This window comes from Bos taurus, chromosome 18 (genome assembly GCF_002263795.3).
Source record: "Bos taurus isolate L1 Dominette 01449 registration number 42190680 breed Hereford chromosome 18, ARS-UCD2.0, whole genome shotgun sequence".
In the NCBI taxonomy this organism is placed as follows: domain Eukaryota; kingdom Metazoa; phylum Chordata; class Mammalia; order Artiodactyla; family Bovidae; genus Bos; species Bos taurus.
In genome coordinates this window covers 61719815-61737056 of record NC_037345.1, presented here as the reverse complement: position 1 = coordinate 61737056, position 17242 = coordinate 61719815, and the positions used below count along the sequence as shown (strand labels likewise).

The following is a 17242-nucleotide window of genomic DNA, read 5'->3' as shown; positions in this document are numbered from 1 at the left end:
CAATAGCGCTGCCCTGAAAAGAGGGGGTGAACCTGTGATTTTAAATCATGATTTTCTCCGGATCCAAGGCAAGGAGTGGGCTTGCCGGATCACGTGGGAACTCGACAACTGCTGTTTTAGGGGCTCTCCACGCTGTTGTCCTTCTCGCTGCACCCACCTATTTACATCCCCGCCCGCAGTGTGGAGGACTCCATGCCCCTCTCCCCGCCCCAGCAGCACTTAATTTTTGTAGATCTTTGGCGTGATGGCCATTTTGAGTGGGATGAGCTGAGACCGTGGTGCAATTTTGAACTGCGTTTTCCTATAATGGTGATGCTGAGCCAGTCTTCACCGGCTTTATGTCTATCCGGATACCTTCTTGGGAGAAGTTCCCATGTAGGTCTTTGGCCCACTTGCCTATTCAGTTGTTTGTATTCTTTAAATTGAGCTGAAGGAGCAGTTTGCATATTTTGTAGACGGTTTCCTTGTGGACACCCTTATTTGCAAACACTCTCTCCCATGTGTTGGTTGCTTTCTTTTGGTTGTGCATGCATGTTGCGGAAGGCTCAGGGACCAGTCGGGTGAGAAGAACGAGACAAGGTAATTGGCAGAGGCAAACAGAGAGTGGGCAGGACAGTCCTGCCTGAGGGATTTCCACCTCCTCCTCCTGTGCTCCTCATTCAGGACGTCCACACCCTTTCTCTCCGGGCGTATCTCTGCCCCGCTCCCGTCTTAAACAAACTCTCCTCCCCGTGCTCACCCACGTGCTATGCCGTGTCTCCAAAAGCGAACCCCGTACCTGTTTTAACAGGTTTCTGTTTCTTTGAAACATTCATCCTTTCAGCAGGATCACTTGGCTTCTCGCTCCTGCTGGTCCGGCGGCGAGGACTCCTGGTTCTCATCCGGCTCCCCAGGTCCAGTTCCTGACAGGGAACCACGACTGTCTTCAGGACCGCTCACTGCTCTCTCTGTCCGAGATCATGGTCATCGTTTTCGTCACAGAGACTGGAAAGGTAATTTTGATCATATTTTATGGCAGAACGATACTGCCTTTCGTGTCTGTACCCCGTCTTCTTTACGCATAGTCTCTCCTGCACGCAGGTTGCAGCTCTGACTTGTCTACTCTTCCCAGTGCAGTGATCCACGGCGTGCAGTTGTCTAATGTCAGCTTTCCTAGACCTCTGCACAGGCGTGGAGCAGATGGTGTCATAATACTTTCTATATGTCTGTATTTTTAACAATGTGTTTATGTTTCACTTCTGCTTGGCAATATTGTATCAGTTTCTGAATTACCTACAGTCCACACTTAATTTATATTCGGCAGAGCGGATTTCCTATTACGAGGTCTTACTGAGGACGTGAGGAAGGCCTAGTGAAGACCAGATTCACGCCTTATGAGAACGAGAGTCACAGCTTAGAGAAAGAACATTCAGGCTGCAATGTGGATGGGAGTCAGTCCTCAGTGTGGACTATAGTGGGACTGCAGTGTGTGCGGAGTCAGAACTTAGGTGTGGACCGGAGTCAGGCTTCAGTGTGCGGCAGAGTCAGGTTTAGTATGGACCAGAATCAGGCCTGAGGCAGGACCATGGTCAGGCCTCAGCGTGGCCCAGAAGCAGACCTCAGTGTGGACAGGAGTCAGGGGTCAGTGTAGATCAGCAGGCCTCAGTGGGGAACAGTCAGGCCTCATTGTAGACCAGAGTCAGGCCTGAGTCAGGACCACTGTCAGGCCTCAGCGTGGCCCAGGGTTAGGCCTCAGCATGGATCAGAGTCATTCCTCAGTGTAGATAAGGTCAAAACTTAGTGTGGACCCGAGTCAGGCCTTAGAGTGGATGAGAATCAGAACTCAGTGTGGATGAGAGTCAGGCCTCACTGTGGACCAGAGTCAAATCTCAGTGTGGACCGGTGTCAGGCCTTAGAGTGCATGGAGTCACACCTCAGTGTGGACAGGTCAGGCTTCACTGTGGATCGGAGTCAGGCCTGAGTGTGGACCAGAGTCAGGTCTGATTTGAACAAAAGTCAGTCCTCAGTGGGGATCTGAGTCAAACCTCAGTGTGACGAGAGTCAGGCCAGTGTGGACCAGAATCAGACCTGAGTGTGACCAGAATCGGGCCTGAGTGTGACCAGAGTCGGGCCTGAGTGTGGACCAGAGTCGGGCCTGAGTGTGGCCAGAGTCGGGCCTGAGTGTGGACCAGAGTCGGGCCTGAGTGTGACCAGAGTCGGGTGTGAGTGTGGACCAGAGTCGGGCCTGAGTGTGGACCAGAGTCGGGCCTGAGTGTGGACCAGAATCGGGCCTGAGTGTGGACCAGAGTTGGGCGTGAGTGTGGACCAGAGTCGGGCCTCAGTGTGACCAGAGTCGGGCGTGAGTGTGGACCAGAGTCGGGCGTGAGTGTGGACCAGAGACGGGCCTGAGTGTGGACCAGAGTCGGGCCTGAGTGTGGACCAGAGTCGGGCGTGAGTGTGACTGGAGTGGGGCCTAAGTCAGGACCAAACTCTGGGTCTGATCCCCCCACAGAGGCCCATGGGGCATGTCCACACTCATTATGGGGTGGGGTCCCCTCCCTTTTCGGTCTCCAACGAGCCTTCCTGCCCTTGTACAGAGGAGGCTTCTTTAACCGCAGTCACTGGCACCTTATCTCTTGACTCCAGCAGGGCTCAGCTGCTGCCGCTAGCTTTGTCCTTGAGTGTCTGGGGGACAACAAAGCTTCAGCTTCACTCCACTTGACAGACACCAGCTTCCAGCCCAGAGGCCCCTCCATCTCCTTCCTCAAATCCCGCTGAGAGACAAGAACCCCAAACATCTTCACTGGGAGGCTGAGGGCAAAGGTCTGTCTCCTGTAGCTTCTTCAGGCTGGCATGGGGCTGTAGACCCCACCTAGCTGGGCCATGGCACTCTCACCCTGTCTCATTCAGGGGCCCCAGGGTGACTTCTGTTGTTATTCCCGCAGGATCTGTTCTGAGGACTGCCTGGAGTCTCTGCATCACCAGCATCTTGATGTGAAACTGCAGTAATCTGAAAGAGACAAATTTAACAAGTAGGTTTAAAAAGGCAGGGGCCAAAGATCAGTAAAAGAATTACTGTGACCAGGGGCCCCAGCAGGAGTGAGAACCAGGGTACGGTTTTTAGCAAGACTGATCCTGGTCGAGTAGAGTCAGAGCTGGTGCTGCCCTGCCCAAAGGAGTGGGAACTTTCTGTGGTCTCACAGCAAGTTTTTATTAGCTGTGGTTTTATTAGCTCAGAGTGACTGATGAAGGTGTGACAGGCCGCTCCACTTCAGAAGTAGCTGGAGAGGTGACAACCTGAACATTAATATACAAAATGGATCTCCTTTATTTCCAGAAGAATAAGCTTGAATTCCAGTCTACACCTGGTACTTTGAGGAGACTTGCAGGCTTATAGCCAGTCATCTAGTTTAATCTAAGTCGGTTTTAACCTTTGATGTGTTATTAACACGTATACCAAAGCATCTTTCCAGCGTTCCTCTTCTGCAGACCTTCTGTCACCTTCTAGATCTGTATTAATTTGTTCTGTTTCCCCCCACTTATAAATAACCTACTGTAGAACAGATTGTCGTTACTTCTTACAACAAAAACACCTCCAGTCTTTTATATCTTCTTTCGCTGACAACATGTATCTTTACTTGCTTTATGCACTGAAATCTTTTCCTCGTCACTTTAGTAGCTTTGATTCCATATTATAATTTTTAACGTTAAAAAACCTTAACACCTAATTAAAACCAAGAAGAAAGCAATCATGAACTGTTTGTCAGATTGGCATTCTCTGATTAGCAAACTCAGGAACATATTTTAGAACCTCTAAACACAATTTTTTTTCTCAGTGTAATACAAGGCATGTGTCTAGTGAGCCCAAACATCTTTAGGTTTTTCCCTTGTATTTAGAATTGTTTGATTTGTAAGTGCTTTTCTTTAAGCCAGTTAAATAGAGCTCATTTACTAATTAACCTCAACAATATTATCCAAAGACAAAGACCCACACGGGGGCAGACATAAATCCAGGCAGACAGAGATCTGATGTTGTTCAGCTAGTCAGTTGCATCTGACTCTCTGTGACCCCGTGGACTGTAGCCCATCAGGCTCCTCTGTCCATGGGATTCTCTAGGCAAGAATACTGCAGTGGGTTGCCATTTCCTTCTCCAGGGGATCTCACAGTTTTCCACTAAAGATTTATTATAAAATGTCTCTTTGCCCCTTTTCTTTTTCTTGGCTTGAATTTCTACTGAATTACCCAAGTTGAAGTCTCAGGTAAAGTGGGCTGTGTATCTCCCAGTCAAGATGAGTGTTAACTTCAGGCTTTTTTCCTGGCATATTTTTGCTTTCTCAGGGTCAGAATTTTGGGGGGAAAAAAAGATTTCAACAAGCCAGCTTTTGCTAACTGCACATTGGAAAGGAACTGGTTTTGCGATTTCAAAAAAAAGTTTCATTTAACCCATTTAAATGTCTAAAGAATATCATGGCCATCCAGTGTCAAAAAGTGTCACCTCTCCTGGCTGTGGTCATCGCTTCACAGCTAACATGCGGCCCAGACAGTGCTCAGATTGGCCCCAACAGGAGGGGCAGACCGGCTGATAAGGTGCTGTCCCGGGAGGGACTGTCCCTCTGGGAGCTGGGGTCTCAGTCTGATCAGAAGGGTCTGGAGAAGGAAGGGACCCTGCAGGCAGAGGGGAAGCTCGGTTCTTTTCCCAATTTCTTCCCACCCCACCCCCGCCCCAAGAGGAGTTAGGAGTCAGAAGGGGGTTCTTTAGAAAGTTAAGACGGTTTTTCTGATTACAGGAGCCACAGACCAGGAATATGATCAAAGTGGAATAAAGTCCTGAACATATCGGAACCTCAGACCATTTTCCTGTGTCAGTAAAGATGCCCAGTTTTAGGCATGTTTTTCCCCCCCGATCCACCCATTTAAATAAAGGCCAGACACTGTCACAGTAAAAGAAAAAAAAAAGTTTCCAGTTCTTAAGGACACACTCCAGAGGTGTTTCTTTTGGCTCAGAAAGGGATCCCCCCATGTTGAGTGACCTCAACCGAGGACACAGCGTGCTCCTACAGATGTCCCCCAGTGCCCTGGACACATTCAGGAGGTGCCTGGAGGGAATCCGGAGGGTCCCCTGAACTCTGATTTCATGCTTGATGGGGCTTTGAGCATCCTCTCTTCCCCCACCGACTTCTAACCAGAGGTCTCTGGTCGTCCTTGGCACCCCGTGCAAGGCGTCTTCTTTCCAACCCCGGTGAGGACACGCGGGCCGATCTGGAGTGGTTGGCAGGTGTAGGCTTCCCAGACAGCAGATAATGCCTGGGACGCAGACCGTTTGGAAGGGGCCGTCACAGTGTAAGGGCCGCGGTGGCCTGGCACGGGGGGAACTCCTGGAGGAGCTGGAGTGGGCCGCGGTGGAACATGCCAGGGGGTCAGGACCCAGGGCTGCACCTGAGCGGCTGACAATGTGCTTGCAGCAGAGAGGCTGCAGTTAGCCCTCCCTCAGAGGTGTAGAGGATCGGGTAGAGAAGGAACCTTTTCTGCCAGTGATGCGGGAAAGGAAATCCCAGACTCGTGGTAGAGAGAGTGAATGTCAGGAGCCTGCAGCCAGCGGTCTGGGGGAGACCTGCAGAGGAGACTCTGGACCAAAGGATCTCCGAGGGAGAGCAGTGAGCCGTCCTGAAGACACATCTTAGCGCCCTGCCCAGGGACTAAGCCTGGGCAGCCTGGATGAAAACCAGCAGTCCTGCGGTCAGACCACCAGGGGCCAGAGGCTAGAAGCAAAGTGGCCCTGGCTCTTGCCCACGTTTGAAAGCAAGAATGTTTCAAGGATGCAAAAGCTGTAAAAAAAAAACCAAAACAACAGGTACGACATTTATTATTAGAGACAAACACCAGCGAAGAAGGGTGCAGGCATCCCCTGAAGTGGAAGGAGCACAGTGGGAGGTGATGCGAGTCACTCACGGCGGCCCGTCCTGGGTCTCCACGCCGGGCACCATCTGTCTCTCTCTCCACATCTGACCAGTCCAGGACCTGCCCCGCCAACATGCATGTGCAACTTTTTGCTAAGATGGATCCCACCGCAGAGGGCTGTGGGTTCATGTCCACACTTATTATGGGGTGCAGCCCCCACCCTTTTTGGCCCCCAGGAGGCCTTCCTGCTGTCCTGGAGACAAGGAAGCCTTGACCTCAGGAGCGGGCACTGTCTCTCTTTACTCCAGCAGAGCTCAGCTTCTGCCACGAGCTTTGTCCTTGGAGTGTGTGGGTGAGAACAAAGCTTTGATTTTACTCCACTTGATGAACACCCCCTCTATCTCCTACCCAAAAGTAAGTCAGAGCAAGAAAGACAAATATATTAAGATATCACTAACAGGTGGAATCTACGAATTCATGCAAATGAACTAACTTGCAAACAGAAACAGACTCACAGACATAGAAAACCAACTTATTATGTTTAAAAAAGGGAGGAAAGATACATTAAAAAGTTGGGATTAACACATACACACTGCTGCTGCTGCTAAGTCACTGCAGTCGTGTCCGACTCTGTGCAACCCCATAGACGGCAGCCCACCAGGCTCCCCTGTCCCTGGGATTCTCCAGGCAAGAACACTGGAGTGGGTTGCCATTTCCTTCTCCAATGCATGAAAGTGAAAAGTGAAAGTGAAGTCGCTCAGTCATGTCCGACTCTTATCGACCCCATGGACTGCAGCCCACCAGGCTCCTCCATCCATGGGATTTTCCAGGCAAGAGTACTGGAGTGGGGTGCTGTTGCCTTCTCCGACATACACACTACCATATATCAAATAGGTAATCAAAAAGGACCTACTGAATAGCACAGGAAGTCTACTGAACACCTGTGATAATCTACATGGGGAAAATCCCCCCCAAAAGAATAGACATATGTCTATGTATAACTGAATCAAGTTCCTGTACACCAAGACCAAACACGACATGGGAAATCAGGTCTAGTCCAGCAGAAAATAAAAATTAAATAACCAAAAAAAAAAAAAGAGTGGAGCATGAATAAATGCTGCCACCTTGTGGTCACTTTTGGTAACAACAACTGAAAAGCCTGTGCGGATGGGCACCTTTCACCAGGCCTGCAGGGAAGTGAGGAGAAAACAGCCGGTTCTCAACAAGTGTCCTCGGGCAGGTCCTGGAAGAAGAATTCAAAACAGGGCAGATGGCCAAGAAGCCCACCTGGAGAGGTAAGTTTTACTCGCACTCTTTAAGAATAACCACATGAAAAGATTTTATATCTCTAAATCTTACAGAAATGCAAATAAAAAATACAACGAGGTATCCCCTCACTCTGATCAGATTGGCCTTTGTCCAAAAGTCTACGGACAATAAACACTGGAGAGGGTGTGAAGAAAAATAAACGCTCCTACACTGATGCTGGCAAGGTAAATTGTTAACAGCCAGATAGAGGATAGGGAGGAGGTTCCTGAAAAGAGAATGAAATTATGTCAGTCCCTAACTCCATGCAGAAAAATATACTCCAGAACAATCAAAGATCTAACTGGAGGACAGATGCTGTGAACCCCTGCAGAAAAATCCAGGCAGAACACGCTTTGATATAAATCACAGGCAAATCGCCTTGGACTCACTCTTAGAAAGATAAAAAACTAAATTAAACAAAGGGGACCTCATTAACCCTAAAAGCATTTGAGCAGCAGGGTGAACCACAAATGAAAGAAAAAGCAACCCTCAGAGTGGGGAAAGAGAAGTGTTTCCAAATGGAGACACAAGGAATTCACCTCCAAAACAGGCAAACAGGGCTCGTGCAGCTCAATATAAAAAAAATCAAACAACCTAATAGAAAAATGGGCCAAAGATCTAAGTGGACATTTGTCCAGAGAAGGCATCCAGGTGGCCATGAAGCACCTGAAAAGATGTTCAGCGTCCCTAATCACTAGAGAAATGCATATCAGAAGTTCAATGAGGTATCACTTCACGCAGGTCAGCATGGCCATCTCAAAAAGTTGACAATAAATGAAGGAGGGGTGTGGGGAGAAGGGAACCCTCCTACCCTGGGTGGGAATGTAAATCAGTGCATCCGCTCTGGACAGCAGTAGGGAGAGGCCTTCAGACACTCAGCAACAAAGTACCACGTGACCCAGCCATCCCACGCCGGGGTGTGGATCCTGAGAAAACCAAATTTTCAAAAGATGCTGTGCACCAGCAATCATGGCAGCACTGGGTAAATCGCCAAGATACAGAAGAGACCTAAGCGTAGAAGGACAGGTGAATGGATAAAGAAGCCGGGGTACAGGCACACAAAGCGGTATTACCCAGACACGAAAGGATGGAAGGATGCCACTTCCAGCCATGGGGAAGAGCCAGAGACGAGCACACTAGTGAAGTAAGTGAGACAGAGAGACAAGTATCAATGGGTGGAATCCAAACATGGATATACCGAACTTCTTTACAAAACAGAAACAGCTTCATAGACTCAGTAAAGAAACTCATGGTTACCAAAAAACGAACCGCGGGGTGCAGGGAGAAATTATCAGGTTGAGAATAACACATATACACTACTATTTAGAAAAGAGTCCACAAGGACCCACTGGGAGCACAAGGAAGCCTACCCAACAATCTGTAATAAACTCTATGGGAAAAGAAACCAAAAAGAACATATATGTATATAAATGAATTAAGTTTCTGTACACATTTATGAGAGAGTTGGACTGTGAAGAAAGCTGAGCGCCGAAGAATGGATGCTTTTGAACTGTGGTGTTGGAGAAGACTCTTGAGAGTCCCTTGGACTGCAGGGAGATCCAACCCGTCCATTCTGAAGGAGATCAGTCCTGGGTGTTCATTGGAAGGACTGGTGCTGAAGCTGAAACTCCAATACTTTGGCCACCTGATGCTTAGAGCTGACTCACTGGAAAACACCCTGATGCTGGGAGGGACTGGGGCAAGGAGGAGAAGGGGACGACAGAGGGTGAGATGGCTGGATGGCATCACCGACTCGATGGACATGAGTCTGAGTGAACTCTGGGAGTTGGTGATGGACAGGGAGGCCTGGCGTGCTGTGATTCATGGGGTCGCAAAAAGAAGGACACGACTGAGCGACTGAACTGAACTGAACATACTAAAACAAAAACCCACATGGCGAATCACCTACACACTCAATTCAAAATAAACTATCAAGAAAAGGTAAAGGCAAAGAACCGCTGACCCTGTGCCCCTCAGGCCTTGGGGACCCGGGCTGGTGTCACGGCCCTGGGGCCGGAGCAGGCTCGAGTGCCCCGGCGGGACTGTCCTGGGGCTGAGGGCGCTGGGCAGGCTGTGCCCGCAGTGAGCGCCCCCGGACCTGGCCTTCCTGTTCCCCTTTGCATGAGCCCACCGTCTCCAGACCTAGGAGTCTCTCCGGCAGCAGAGCCAACCCTAGCGCCCCCAAAGGACGGTGGGGTCTCTAGGCTGAAGGAGCTTCACAAAGTCTCCGGGGCTCCATGTGTCCTGGGGGTGGGTCCGCACCTGCAGCCTCAATCCTCTCCACCTGAGGAGGACAGCTCCCTCTGCAGAGCGGTGTGCCAATCGCTGGGATTTGTCCAGGGGGATAAAGGCTAAGGGGGAAGAGGGAGACACAAGCCCTGGGTGTATCCACCTAACACAACTCAGAACAGGACGCGCCGTGAGGCTCTGGTTGCCCCAGGTAACCGGAGTTGGGCAGGAAGAAATGCTGCCGCCTTGTGGCCGTTCCCTGTAACAACCCCTTGAAAACCGGTGCTGATGGGCGCAATATTCACCAGGACGGCGGGGCTGGAAAGGACACCTGCCCTCAAGAATGCCCCAGGGTAAATCGCCGGAAAAGAATTCACAACAGGGCTGACTTCCACGAAGCGAACTTCAAGAGGTTAATTGGACTCACACGGTAGGAGGTAAAAAGCCCGTGGAAAGACACTGAACATCAGTAATTATGAAAGAAATGAAAATTAAAACTAGGTTGAGGTATTATCCTACACGGCTTAGAACGGCCATCCTCAAGAGATTTTCAAAGATTAAACGCTCCCGAGGGCGAGGGGAATAGGGAACGCTCCTACACCGTGGACGAGGTTGTAAATGAGTGGGTGTAGCCAGGAAGGAAAATATTTGGAGGCTCCTTAAAACACAAAATAGAGAGTTACCACTTTTCGGGCAACCCCACTCCTTGCTTTTATCTGGGAAAAGTCCTAATTCAAAAGGGCACGTGCACCCCTATTTTCAGGGCAGCAGTAGTCACAACAGCCAAGACAGAGCATTAAGGGAGTCTGTACACTGGAACACACACATTAAAAAAAAAGAGAGAGAGAGAGAAGGAAAAATCCCATGGGCAGCAGCATGGATGGACCAAGAGATGATCACACTAAGTGAGCGAAGAGACAGACAAATATCTTAAAATATCACTTCAAGGTGGAAGCCAGAAATTCATGCAAATGAAATAACTTGCAAATAAAATAGACTCAGTTAAAAAAAAAACAACTCATGATTTTTTTTAAATGTTGTAGGAGCGATACACTAAGAGGTTAGGATTAAAATGTATGAATTACTACATATCAAATAGATAATCTGAAAGGACCTACTGTTAGCACAGGGACGTCTACGGAACACACTGTGATAACCGATATGGGAAACGACTCCGAAGAATAGATACACGTCTGAGTATAACTGAATCAAGTTCCTGTTCACCTAAAACAAGCCCAACTTCAGAAATCGTATCTACTTCAACAGGAAATATAAATTAAGTTACAAGGGAAAAAAAAACTGGAGCACGAGGAAATGCTGCCGCCTTGTGGCCGCTTTTGGTACAACAACGGAAAAACCTGTCCTGATGGGCACTTAATATTCACCAGGTCTCTGAGGACACTGGGAGGAAACAGCCGTCCTCCACAAACGTCCTGCGGTCTGTCCGGAGGAAACTCAAAACAGGGCAGACCGTCAAGAGGCCACTCTCGAGGGGTCAGTTTACAGTTTTTGGTTTTTTTTTAAATCATGGAAACCTTTCAACATGGAGTAATTTTAGAGAAATGTGAATCAAAACTACAACTAGGTGTGAGCTCACACTAGTCAGAATGACTTTTGTCAGAAACTACAAACAGGAAATGGTGACATTTTGGAGAAAAAGCAATTCTCCTACTCTAATACTCGCGATGTAAATTGTTAACAGCCAGAACAGAGGACAGCATGGAGGTTCCTTAAACAAGTGAAAAGTGAACCTAATTATGTCCCTCCCTAACCCCGTACAGAAAACAACACTCCAAACTGATTAAAGAGCTAAATGGAGGGATGCATACTCTAAACTTGAGGAACATATGGGCAGAATAGGATTTGAAATAAACCACAAGTTCTTCCTGGTTTCACTCAGAATAATAAAAAATAAAACAGAACTCCACAAAAGTAACCTCATTAACCTCAAAATCTTTTGTACGGCAAGGGAAACTCTAAACAAAGGAAAAAGACAATCCTCAAAATGGGAAAAAGTGGTTACAATCCAATTTAAAAACAATTTATTCATCTCCAAGACATGCAAACAGTTCATTCAGCTCCATATCAAAAACAATCAACTCAAGAGAAAAACAGGCCAAAGATCTAAATAGACCTTCATCTTAAGAAGGCATCCAGATGGCCATAAAGCACATGAAAAGATGCTCAGTATCACTGTTAGAGAAATGTCAATCAAAACTGCAATGAGGTATCATCTCACACTGCTCAGAATAGCCATCCTCCTACGTTTTATTTCATCCTACGAAGATGAAACTCTGCCCAGGCCGAGGGGAACAGGGACTCCTACTCTGTGACTCAGTTCGGTTCAGTTCAGTCGCTCAGTCGTGTCTGACTCTTTGCGACCCCATGACCCGCAGCAGGCCAGGCCTCCCTGTCCATCACCAACTCCCGGAGTCCAGCCAAACTCATGTCCATTGAGTCGGTGATGCCATCCAACCATCTCATCCTCTGCCGTCCCCTTCTCCTCCGGCCCTCAATCCCTCGCAGCATCAGGGTCTTTTCCAACAAGTCAGCTCTTCCCATCAGGTGGCCAAAGTATTGGAGCTTCAGCTTCAACATCAGTCCTTCCAATGAGTATTCAGGACTGATTTCCTTCAGGATGGACTGGTTGGATCTCCTTGCTGTCCAAGGGACTCTTGAGAGTCTTCTCCAACACCACTGTGGGCGGGGATGTAAAGGGGTGGGTGCAGCCACGAATGAAAACAGTATGGAGATTCCTTAGGACGGTAAATACAGACTTACTACCCGATCCAGCAAGCCCACCCCTTGCCTTAGATCCGGAGAAAATCTTAATTTAAAATGATATTCACACCCCTACTTTCAAGGCAGAACTGTTGACAATATTTAATAGTCTACTGAATACACTGAAAGAACCTACATGGGAAAACCCCCAAAAAGAATAGATATAGGTCTATGTATGACTGATCAAGTCCCCGTAAACCTGAAACAAACACAACAACGAAAATCAACTCTACTCCAACAGAAAATAAAAATTAAATTAGCCCAAACAAAGCAATCAAAACAGTGGCGCATGAAGAAATGCTGCCGCCTTGTGGCCGCTTTTGGTAACAACAACAGAAAAACCCATGCGGACGGGCACTTGATTTTCACCAGGCCCGAAGGGCTGTAAGAAAAACAAACCAGTCAATAAATGTCCCGGGTAGGTCCGGGAAAAAGAATTCGAAACAGGGCAGACGATGAAGAGGCCAATTTTGAGAGCACAGTTTTACTCGCACTGTGTTTAAAAATATCACATGAAAAGCTTTCAATATCATGAAATGTTATAGAAATGCAAATCAAAGCCACAGTGAGATGAATCAGTTCACACCAGTCAGAATGGCCTTTGTCCAAAAGTCTACAAACAATAAGTCTGGAAAGGTTGTGGAGAAATGCGATCCTCCTGCACTGATGCTGGGAATGTGAGTTGTTAAAAGCCACGATGGAGGCCGAGGCGGAGGTTCCTTAAACAGTGAAAAGTGAAAGAATTTACATCTCTCCCTAACCGCTTACAGAAGAAGAAACTCCAAATCGATTAAAGAGTCAAATAGAGGCACGATTCCTGAACAGAACAAGGTTTGACATAAATCACAGCAAGTTCTTTTTGGATCTATGCTCAGAATAATTCAAAATAAAAGAAAACTGAAAAGAAAAGCACCTCATTTACCTGAAAAGCTTTTGCACAGAAAGGGCAACCCGAAAGGAAAGAAAAAGACGACCCTCAGAATGGTAAAATGTTTGCAATCGAAGTTAAAGACAGGAATTCATCTCCAAACTTGCAAACTGCTCACGCAGCTCAAGATCAGAAAAACAGTCAACCCAGTAGAAAAACGGGCCAAGATCTAAATGGACACTTGTCCAAGGAAGGCATCCAGATGGCTAAAAAGCACAGGAAAAGATGCTGAGCATCACTACCAGAGAAATGCAAATCAGATCCACAACGAGGCATCACCGCACACCCGTCAGAATGGCCTGCGTCACAAAGTCTACGAACAGTAAATCCTGGAGAGAGTGAGGGGAAGCGGGGACCCGCCGACACTGATGCTGGCAATGTCAGTTGTTAACAGCCAGGTGGAGGTTCCTTAAACAAGTGCAAAGGGGATGAAATTATGTCTCTCCGTAACTGCTGACAGAAAGAGAAAACTCCAGATCAATTAAAGAGCTAAATGGAAGGACAATTACTCTAAACTTCTGGAGGAAAATATACGCAGAACACGATTTGATAAAAACTGCAGCAAGTTAATTTTAGATCACTTCTTACAAAACAAAAAATGAAATAAAACTCAACAAAAGGGACCTCATTAACCTCAAAAGCTTTTCAACAGCACAGAAAACCCTAAAGGAAAGAAAAAGACAAACATCAAAATGAGAAAAAAAGGTTTGCAACCGAATTTTAAAACAAGGAATTCCTCTCCAAAACATGCAAACAGCTTATGCTACTCAATATGGAAAAAAACAGTCAACCCAATGGAAAATCAGGCCAAAGATCTAAATGGATATTTGTCCAAAGAGGGCATGCAGATGGCCGTGAAGCACATGAAAAGATGCTCAGCATCACTGTTAGAGAAATGCCACTCCAAGCTAGAGCGAGGTATCAGCTCAGACCTCACAGAATGACCATCCTCCATAAGATTAAATCCTGCTGAGGGTGAGGGGGACAGGGAAACCTCCTACACTGTGGGCGGGGAGGTAAATGGGGGGGTGCAGCCACGAAGGCAAACGGTGTAGACAGTCCTTAAAACACTAAATACAGAGTTTCCACCTGTCCCGGCAAGCCCAGGACCTCTTGCCTGAGATCCAGAGAAATTCGTAATTTAAAACACTTGCTCTCCTATTTTCAGGGCAGCACTGCTGACAACATCCAAGACAGAGTCTCAGCCCATTTCAGCTGAAAATGATGCCTAAAAGCTGAAGAAAAAGCTCTGGTTTTTGATTCTTCAACTTTTAGGCATCATTTTCAGCTGAAACAGGTTGATACTCTGTCTTAGATGTTGACGTATGGCAAAACCAATACAATAGTGTAAAGTAATTATACTCCAATTAAAATAAATAAATTTACTAAAAAACAAAAACAAAATCAAACACCTCTGTCTCCAGACCAAGCGCTCCCCATGGTTTGGTTTTCTAAATTTAACTGGTTCCTTAGGCTTCCCTGGTGGCTCAGATGGTAAAGAATCTGAGACTCAGTTTCAATCCCTGGGTCGGGAAGATCCCCTGGAGGAGGGCATGGCAACCCCTCCCGTGTTCTTGCCTGGAGAATCCCGTGGACAGAGGAGCCTGTGGGCTGCGGTCCCTGGGGTCACACAGAGTCGGATACGGCTGAGCGACTACCACTTTCACTTTCTCAAGACTCTCAGAAGGTTTTCATTAAGGAGTCCCCCAAGCCTCTGTAATTCACTCTGCATTGAACTCAAATCCGCTTTGATTCTTCTGTCATCTCCATCTCAATAGGTACACACTGCTTTTATCAGGTTAATGTAGAAACTACCTGAAACTCCCCTAGTCCCCACCACCAACCACAACCAGTTACTTTCCAAGGCTTACAGATTACAAACCCTACACATGTCTTAAATTAATCATCTTTTCCTGTTTAATCTATCCCTTCATTTCTATTCTGAAAATTAGAAAAAAGTAATAAGGCCCAGGTCCTGTCTTTGAAGGTCTGATTTTCACAGCAGGAGAAATAATTATTTCATTCTTTTGCACACACATTCCATGGGTGCCCTATCTACTTTTATTGAGTTGATTATTAATTCAGTAATGGGCTTCCCTAGTGGCCCACTGCTAAAGAATCTGCCTGCCAGTGCGGGAGATGTGGGTTAGATGCCTGGTTCGGGAAGATCCCTTGGAGGAGGAAATGGCAACCCACTCCACTATTCTTGCCTGGGAAATAGAGGAGCCTGGCGTGCTACAGTCCGTGGGGTCACAAAGAGTCAAACATGACTTAGTGACTAAAACAGCAATAGCATTAATTCAATAACCGAACAGGGCATTGCGGCTGTAATTTAGCAGGTAGAAGGCGGGAATGTAAATCAACACTTTGCAGTCCACACCCCACCACTAACATCTATCAGTCTCAAATGTCAGCAGTACCAACGCTGAGAAACCCTGACCTAGGTCACACAGTTAACAACTGAAAATCTCATCATAACTAGTTTCTGGACCCTTCCTCGAGTCCTGGACCCAGATCAGGAATCCACAGTACCAAGGGTTTTTTGTTTGTTTGTTTGTTTTTTGCCAGTGAGAATGGTCTGAACAAACCAGAATGTCTAGAAGTTAAGAAAGGGGCTTTGCAGAAAGACTGTTGGCCAGGACTCTAAAGTCCTAAGAACAGTGCCTGATGTAGATTTTTCAACAGGGAAGAGAGCTAGAACCAGTCAATCCTAAAGGAAATCAACCCTAAAGATTCACTGGAAGGACTGATGCTGAAGCTGAAGCTCCAATCCTTTGGCCACTTGATGCGAAGATCTGACTCACTGAAAATGACCCTGATGCTGGGAAAGACTGAAGGCAGGAGGAGAAGGGGACGACAGAGGATGAGATGGTTGGATGGCTTCACCGACTCAATGGATATGAGTTTGAGCAAGCTCCAGGACATAGTGAAGGACGGGGAAGCCTGGTGTGCTGCAGTTCATGTGGCCTCAAAGAGCCGGACACAACTCAGTAACTGAACAACAGCAACAAAAAATGAAGGTGTTTTGTAAATCATTAAATTCAAAATAAAATCTTCAGCTGTGCCCTGAGAGTACTGGTAGTGTTTGCTTGTTGAGTAACAGGATAAAAAAGAACCTTGGTGCGAGGGAAAGGGAGAGAAAATGACCATCTTGTAAGCTCCCACCCTTCATATACTTTTCATGCATGACGCCGTCGATGTCACATCACATCCTAGGCGGGATCCACGGTCTTCTGCATCCCAGGTCTGTGGATTACATGTTAGATATATACACAGCCTGGGATCTTTCACAAGAAGCAGCAAAGGCTGAAGCTGGGTCTATCTGCATATTAAGAATCAGCCTACTCCTTCCCCCAGGAGTTTGGGATAGACATGTACATGCTGCTGTATTTAAAATGGATAACCAGCAAGGCCATACTGCCAAAGCCTTGACTGTGTGGATCACATTAAACTGTGGAAAATTCTGAAAGATATGGGAATACCAGACCACCTGACCTGCCTCTTGAGAAACCTCTGTGCAGGTCAGGAAGCAACAGTTAGAACTGGACATGGAACAACAGACTAGTTCCAAATAGGAAAAGGAGTACATCAAGGCTGTATACTGTTGCCCTGCTTATTTAACTTATATGCAGAGTACATCATGAGAAACACCCGGCTGGAGGAAGCACAGGCTGGAATCAAGATTGCCGGGAGAAATATCAATAACCTCAGATATGCAGATGACACCACCCTTATGGCAGAAAGTGAAGAAGAACTAAAGAGCCTCTTGACGAAGGTGAAAGAGGAGAGTGAAAAAGTTGGCTTAAAGCTCAACATTCAGAAAATGAAGATCATGGCATCTGGTCCCATCACTTCATGGCAAATAGATGGGGAAACAGTGGAAACAGTGGCTGATTTTATTTTTCTGGGCTCCAAAATCACTGCAGATGGTGATTCCAGCCATAAAATTAAAAGACGCTTACTCCTTGGAAGGAAAGTTATGACCAACCTAGACAGCATATTAAAAAGCAGAGACATTACTTTGTCAACAAAGGTCCATCTAGTCAAGGCTATGGCTTTTCCAGTGGTCATGTATGGATGTGAGAGCTGGACTATAAAGGAAGCTGAGCAGTGAAGAG

At 47.0% G+C, this 17242-nt stretch overlaps 1 long non-coding RNA gene across 2 annotated transcripts; it reads left to right on the top strand.

The window, feature by feature from the left end:
- Positions 1-578: 578 nt before the first annotated feature.
- Positions 579-4925, top strand: LOC104974945 (uncharacterized). Of its 2 annotated transcripts, none has more exons than XR_812985.4 (4): positions 579-992; positions 2629-2802; positions 2925-3011; positions 4768-4925. It is a non-coding gene; the product is annotated as an uncharacterized lncRNA (long non-coding RNA). The 2 variants fall into 2 exon arrangements; XR_812984.4 differs by having other exon boundaries at positions 2626-2802.
- Positions 4926-17242: the final 12317 nt, after the last annotated feature.